The 7,952-nt window shown below is 34.9% G+C and overlaps 1 pseudogene; it reads left to right on the forward strand.

Annotated features, from left to right (window-relative positions):
- The first annotated feature begins 4,006 nt into the window (after nt 1-4,006).
- On the forward strand, nt 4,007-5,418 carry LOC125844746 (ATP synthase subunit beta, chloroplastic-like; annotated as a pseudogene).
- Nucleotides 5,419-7,952: the final 2,534 nt, after the last annotated feature.

Below are 7,952 nucleotides of genomic sequence, written 5' to 3' on the forward strand. Positions count from 1 at the left end.
TTTTTTTTCTGTTTTAAGAAAAGGAAAATCTTATTTCCCGAATCATTGTACATTTCAATTTGAATTAGGAATTCTGTGTCCAACTCTAAGCAGCCCTTAACTACATATGCATCTGATCATATATGTATTATCTATTCCAACAAATAATACAAAAGAAGGAGGTTTTTCAATGCGAGATCTAAAAACATATCTCTCTGTGGCACCAGTACTAAGTACGCTATGGTTCGGGGCTTTAGCAGGTCTATTGATAGAGATTAATCGTTTTTTCCCGGATGCGTTGACATTCCCCTTTTTTTAATTCTAGTTATTGTCATGGGAAGGAATGAAGAAAATTAGAGATCCAATCAAATATTGGTGATGAATCCCTCTCCCCCTCTTTTCTCTTTTTTCCCTTTTTAGAATAAGGGAGGAAAGAGAAAGAATAAAAAAAGTCGATTCAACATTCGGGCTCAAGTTCGAATTAACTGAATATTAATCATAGAGGAATGGGGGTAGAATAGAAAATGGGGGTCTAGGGCAAGAGTATTATACAAGATACTTAAATGATTACTTCAATTTGAAATATACTTTAGAAAAATCGTTGTATTTTACTATGACTTTGCTTTACTATTACTTTATTTTCGTGATTTTAATCTTTGACTTTTAGAATTGGATTTCAAGTTAGTAATTTCTATTTTATCCTTTCTTCGTTTTGAATCGAAAATAGAAGAGTTGAGTAAATCAAAAATCCAAAGGAGGTTCATGGCCAAAGGGAAAGATGTCCGAGTAACGGTGATTTTGGAATGTACTAGTTGTGTCCGAAACAGTGTTGATAAGGTATCAAGAGGTATTTCCAGATATATTACTCAAAAGAACCGGCACAATATGCCTAATCGATTTGAATTGAAAAAATTCTGCCCCTATTGTTACAAACATACAATTCATGGGGAGATAAAGAAATAGAGCGAACCAAGTACCTGTGTCTTACCCTTTCAAGGAAGGGGAAAAAATGACATTATATATATAACATATTTAAATAGAAAATAAACAAATCCTATTTTTGAAAAATCCTATTTTGAGTGGATTTAAAATGAATTAGAATGAAGAAATAGGATTTTAGGGATAAGGAATAAATTAAACAAACAAACCATGGATAAATCCAAGCGACCTTTTCTTAAATTCAAGCGATCTTTTCGTAGGCGTTTGCCCCCGATTCAATCGGGGGATCGAATTGATTATAGAAACATGAGTTTAATTAGTTGATTTATTAGTGAACAAGGAAAAATATTATCAAGACGTGTGAATAGATTGACCTTGAAACAACAACGATTAATTACCCTTGCTATAAAACAAGCTCGTATTTTATCTTTGTTACCTTTTCTCAATAATGAGAAACAATTTGAAAGAACCTAGTCGACCGCTAGAACTACTGGTTTTAAAGCCTGAAATAAATAGGTTTACTTTTTCTTCACTTGAATCATAATTACAAGAATCTAGATTTGAGTGAATCTAGATTTGAGTATCGTGTCATAAGAAAAAATGAATCTGAAAAAAAGAAATATGTTTTTATTGAATTGAACGTGTTCATTCATTTTGACTACTTTAGTATATTTTCTCATACTAATTTCTACTCTACCTTCCCGGAGTTCATTCTCCGGGTAACTCCATTTAAATTATTCTGGTGGATTCTTTCCAATCTACTTCCTTTATGATTTCGTTCGAAATCATATAAAGACAATTCCTATTTGATATAGCTATTTGTGCAAGTATTTTACGGTTAAGAAGCAACTGTCTCTTGTACAGATCGTGTATTAATCTACTATAACTATAGGATACTCCCCTTTTGCGAATTACTGCGTTTATCCTAGTGATCCACAAACGACGAAAATCTCTCTTTTTCCTATCCCTATCCCAATGAGCCGAAACTAAAGCTCTTATTTTCTGTTGAGTAATAGTTCTAGTAAGCCTTGAATGAGCCCCTCGAAAGATTGATGCAAATAAACAAATTTTTGTTCTACGTCTCCGAGCTATATATCCCCGTTTAATTCTGGTCATTGACTAAATGAAACTTTGACGAATAACTAATTGATTGCCTTTCTTTCAGTTATTCTTTCCCCCCTTCCTAGTCTATTAATAACAAAACGAATTTTTCCAATGTATAAAATCAAAATTCCAATGGCTTTGGCTACTCTAACCTTCCCGACCACAATTTGTTTTTTAGGTATTTCACTGCGAAATAAGACAGAACTAAGAAAATGTATTTTCCTAGGTATCAAAAATATAGAATATAAAAGAAATAAAAAAAGAAATAGTGGGTTCCTTCGTTTCTATGGTTACTTCTTAAACGGTGAGGTCATCTCTATACACCGGAGCCTTTACTTTATACTTTAATTTACTATTTAATCAACTAATTGATGTTATTGGGAACTTGTATAGTTCACACGCTTTGGCTCTACCCATGAATTATCCAGTAATAGGTCTTTCACAATCAAATCTACCTATACAGTAACGATATTTAATTATGAAAGTGTGCTGGGTAGCTGACCCTCTTAGTCCGTTTAAATAAGATTTCCTCCGCTTAATGGATAACCATTTGTTACCAATGGAGAATTTCTTATCATCTTAAATTCAGGTGATTGGATTTACACCAACGGAAACCATAAACTTTATACACAATAGAGGGATATGGTAGAGTTTTTTTTTTTAATAATGGATGGAGTTNCATTCACTGGTATTGATCATTGATACTGTAAAAGTAGTTTTCTTGCTTTTGTGCTAGCTCATGATCTAAACGAGTCGCATATATACCCTAGTACATGTTCCTCGACGTTGAGGGCACCCCTGAAGAGCGGGGGATTTCGTGACATTTCTGATTGGCTGTCTTGTATTTCTAATAAGTTGTTTAATAGTTGGGATGTTGAATCGTATACATAATATGATGGGTTGGTTTAGATTGATCCTAACCGAATGATGGTGAATTACTTCTATTTAATAGAATATTCAATTCGAAGATAAAATCTCAAATCACAGATTTGCGCGAAATCCATGTTATTTTCCTTGAACCGCTACAAAATCAACAATTCCATAAGCTTGGGCTTCTGTTGCTGACATAAAAATATCTCTTTCCATATCTTCGTGTACAACCCAGAACGGTTTGCCCGTTCTTTCTGCATAAACCCTCGTGAGGGTTTCACGCAGTTTCATCAGTTCTACCGCTTCCATGACAAATTCGCCTACTTGTGCCATATAAAAAGCACTATAAGGTTCATGTATCATTATCCTAATGATATAACAAAATAAAAGCTTCCCCTATCCCGCATGATAAAGCAAAGAGAAAAGAAAGATAAAGAATAGAAAAAAGATAGAATTGAACAACCGTACAGGCATCTTTTGTGTATACGGCTCTACAAGAAAATTGACCCCCCTCCTTTCTATTGAAGAAAGAGAAAATAGAATCTATCAGACTCAGATGGGTAAATAATCAAATTCCCATCCTTCCTTTCGGAGGAGTTCAAAAATACTATGATGGCTCCGTTGCTTTATATGTTTATTTTTTCTTTTTTTTGTCTGTGATTCAGCAATCCCAAAGTTTCTTTTTAATCCGATCAAATAAGGAAAAAATATTTTTTTTTCATACTCTTTCATAACATAAATATTGTTAAGAACTCTCCGGCATGGAAAACAAATAAGTTTGTGACGNAGTTTGTGTCGCTGAACTGAATTCCCGATAGTAAGAGAAAATCGAAAATACCCCTTATCTCATACTACTCTCTCGATACAAAATCTAATGTTTTGAAAAAAAAACAATACAAAAATTTCTCATATCGAATTTGAAGTGCTATTATTACTTAGTATTCATATGGCGAAGGCATAGTCTTCTTTTTTCTCTCAAATAAAAACCTCATTGGCGCCAAGCGTGAGGGAATGCTATACGTTTGGTAAGTTGTCCTCCGGCCAGGATAAAAGATCCCATTGAAGCAGCTAGTCCTATGCATATATATATGCATTAAATGTATCCTTCATCGGTCCGGTACTAGATGTAGCCTTTCCCCCGGGCAAGATGCCAAATATTTATAACGCTCTGGTAGTTCAAGGTCAAGATAGTGTTGGTCAACAAATTAATGTGGCTTGTGAGGTACAACAATTATTAGGAAATAATCGAGTTAGGGCTGTAGCTATGAGTGCTACAGACGGTCTAACGAGAGGAATGACAGTGATTGACACAGGATCTCCTATAAGTGTTCCAGTCGGGGGAGCGACTCTGGGACGAATTTTTAATGTGCTCAGAGAGCCTGTTGATAATTTAGGTCTGTAGATACTAGTACAACGTCTCCAATTCATAGATCTGCGCCCGCCTTTATACAGTTGGATACAAAATTATCTATTTTTGAAACAGGAATTAAAGTAGTAGATCTTTTAGCCCCCTATCGCCGTGGAGGAAAAATCGGACTATTCGGGGGAGCTGAAGTGGGTAAAACAATACTCATTATGGAATTGATTAACAATATTGCTAAAGCTCACGGGGGCGTATCCGTATTTGGCGGAGTGGGTGAATGTACTCGGGAAGGAAATGATCTTTACATGGAAATGAAAGAATCTGGAGTGATTAATAAAGAAAATATTGCAGAATCAAAAGTGGCCCTAGTTTACGGTCAGATGAATGAACCGCCGGGAGCTCGTATGAGAGTTGGTTTGACTGCCCTAACTATGGCAGAATATTTCCAAGATGTTAATGAGCAAGACGTACTTCTATTTATTGACAATATCTTCCGTTTCGTCCAAGCAGGATCCTAAGTATCGGCCTTGTTGGGTAGAATGCCTTCCGCTGTGGGTTATCAACCGACCCTAAGTACCGAAATGGGTTCTTTACAAGAAAGAATTACTTCTACCAAAGACGGGTCCATAACCTCTATTCAAGAAGTTTATATACTCGCAGACAATTTGACCGACCCTGCTCATGCTACGACATTTGCACATTTAGATGCTACTACCGTACTATCAAGAGGATTGGCTGCCAAAGGTATTTATCCAGCAGTAGATCCTTTAGATTCAACGTCAACCATGCTTCAACCTCGGATCGTTGGTGAGGAATATTACGAAACCGCCCAAAGAGTTAAGCAAACTTTACAATGTTACAAAGAACTTCAGGACATTATAGCTATCCTTGGATTGGACGAATTATCCGAAGAGGATCGTTTACTCGTAGCAAGAGCGCGAAAAATTGAGCGTTTCTTATCACAACCCTTTTTCGTAGCAGAAGTATTTACCGGTTCTCCAGGGAAATATGTTGGTCTAGCAGAAACAATTCAAGGATTTCAATTGATCCTTTTCGGAGAATTAGATGGTCTTCCTGAACAGGCCTTTTATTTGGTAGGTACTATCGATGAAGCTACCGCGAAGGCTATGAACTTAGAAATGGAGAGCAATTTGAAGAAATGACCTTAAATCTTAGTGTACTGACCCCTAATCGAATTGTTTGGGATTCAGAAGTGGAAGAAATTGTTTTATCTACTAATAGTGGTCAAATTGGCATATTACCAAATCACGCCCCTATTGCCACAGCTGTAGATATAGGGATTTTGAGAATACGCCTTAACGACCAATGGTTAACGATGGCTCTGATGGGTGGTTTTGCTAGAATAGGAAATAATGAGATCACTGTTTTAGTAAATGATGCGGAGAAGGGTAGTGACATTAATCCACAAGAAGCTCAGCAAACTCTTGAAATAGCGGAAGCTAATGTGAAAAAGGCTGAAGGAAGGAGACAAAAAATTGAGGCAAATCTAGCTCTCCGACGAGCTAGAACACGGGTGGAGGCTAGCAATCCGATTTCATAACTAGTTGGTACGTTCGAATAATAAAAAGAAGTTCTCTTTCTAATCCTATTTAGATTCTGTCGGGTGAATACAATCAAATACAATCAAACAGAATCCAATTCTGATGCAAANTCGAATAATAAAAATAAGTTCTCTTTCTAATCCTATTTAGATTCTGTCGGGTGAATACAATCAAACAGAATCCAATTCTGATGCAAAAATTCAAATTAAAAAATGAAAAAAAATGAAATAGAAAAGATACAAAATCAAAAAATAAATATCACTAAAGGTGGGTTGTAAACCTTATTAGATACCATTGACTCTGGTATCTAATAAGTTTTACCTACTATTGGATTTGAACCAATGACTCCCGCCGTATGAAAGCAGTACTCTAACCACTGAGTTAAGTAGGTCATTTATCATCCCAAAGAGAACCAAATGAAACCCATCCTGTCGATGGATTATAAATATCATATTACTTATAAGCAATACTAATCTAAGGAATGCCACTCAAAGAGATCAAAGATTCTTGATGTTGGATCATGGAATATTTCTCTTGACAAGAATTTACCTACATGATAAAATATGTATCACAAGCACTAAGGGCTATAGCTCAGTTGGTAGAGCAACTCGTTTACATACGTGCCAATGTTTTTCAAGGGAGTTCATCATACAATCAGAAAAATTGATCTTGTTGAGAAATCAATGTCTTACTCCATAACTTTGAGGGAACCATAGCCTGACAAAGGTTCGGTCCAATTTGGACACCCATTTAGGAGGTGCCAAACAGACCCCATCATTGATTTGAGATCTTGATAAGGTGAATACCCAGTCTATTCAATGCTAGGCATAATGAGTATAAGGACCTCAAAAAAATCTCTTTTCGGCATATGAACTTTAAGGTGTATGAAGTTTCATATTTGATTTTTAAGCAGAACGATAGAGACTTCATTTAACTTAGGTTGATCTAGGCCAGAGACAGACCTATGTCAAGATAATCCCACCTTTGAAACACTTTGGTAATGCTCCCAAATAATGAATCAGAGCACATGGAGCCATTTCCTTATCTTTTTTTCTGTCAAGAAAAAAAATGGCAGACTAACTGATATTTAGATCAGTTAATGAAGGAGCCCAATGCAAAAAAAAAATGCATGTTGGGTCTTTGAAATAGTTCAGATCATTTTAATAATAATAAGTTTGATCTGTTTTACTGAGAAGGTTTACGGTTCGAGTCCGTATAGCCCTATGAAAATGAAAAATGCAATTTTTTTTTGTATAATTTGCATTTCTTCATTATTATTTCTTTCTTGTAACTAAATGAAATCCAATTATTCCTATAAGTTTACTCACGGCAATCGTTTAAGCAGATGAAAGAAAAAATGCATATCAATGGATCCAATAGATATTGATTTTTGCAATTGCAGATAAACAAACCAACCTTTCGGCATTAATCTTCGGAGGCGAATTACATATTCATATCCACAATAAAAGAATTAGTGAGACTCCCTTTCTTTTGATATCCCGAATCTTATTGAATTTTGGAAGTCAACTCATTTCACGGTCCTGGTGAAATGCAAAACTACGAAGAGGAATTCACATGGATTTAGGAAAGGCCTGCTGTATTTGTGTACAAGCTAAAGTTTTTTGAAAAATGAATATCTTTGGTCACTTTCATTGTCAAATAGGCTTTTCCTTCGTATACCTTACTTACCTCGACCTAGCGAAGCACAACAAAAAAAGGTAGTCTTCTTTTTCTGTATTCAACCAAGAAAAACCCCTCCACCTGGATTCGAATCCTAATACTATTATTAAATAATAATGAAATAATAAATAATAATTAAATAATAATAAAAGGAATATACCAACACAAGATCTTCTAAATCTTGAGATGGCAATTCCTATACATTCTCTTCTATTTGATTACTTGTTCTATTCTAAATCACTAAGAAAAAAATGAAAATAAAGACCTCCTGATTCTATTTATAGAAATAAATAGAAATCTTTAAAGAATTTCTAATTAAAGAAGAAATAAGATAAGTAATTAATTTCGAATTCCCCGTCTTTAGAGAAAAAAACAAGAGAACAGGAGAATTTGTCGAAGTATATAGTTAGAAGGTTCTACTAACTAAATAAAAATGGAAATAAGTATAATGGAAA

The sequence above is a fragment of the Solanum stenotomum genome, chromosome 11, assembly GCF_019186545.1.
Source record: "Solanum stenotomum isolate F172 chromosome 11, ASM1918654v1, whole genome shotgun sequence".
NCBI classification, from domain to species: Eukaryota; Viridiplantae; Streptophyta; class Magnoliopsida; order Solanales; family Solanaceae; genus Solanum; species Solanum stenotomum.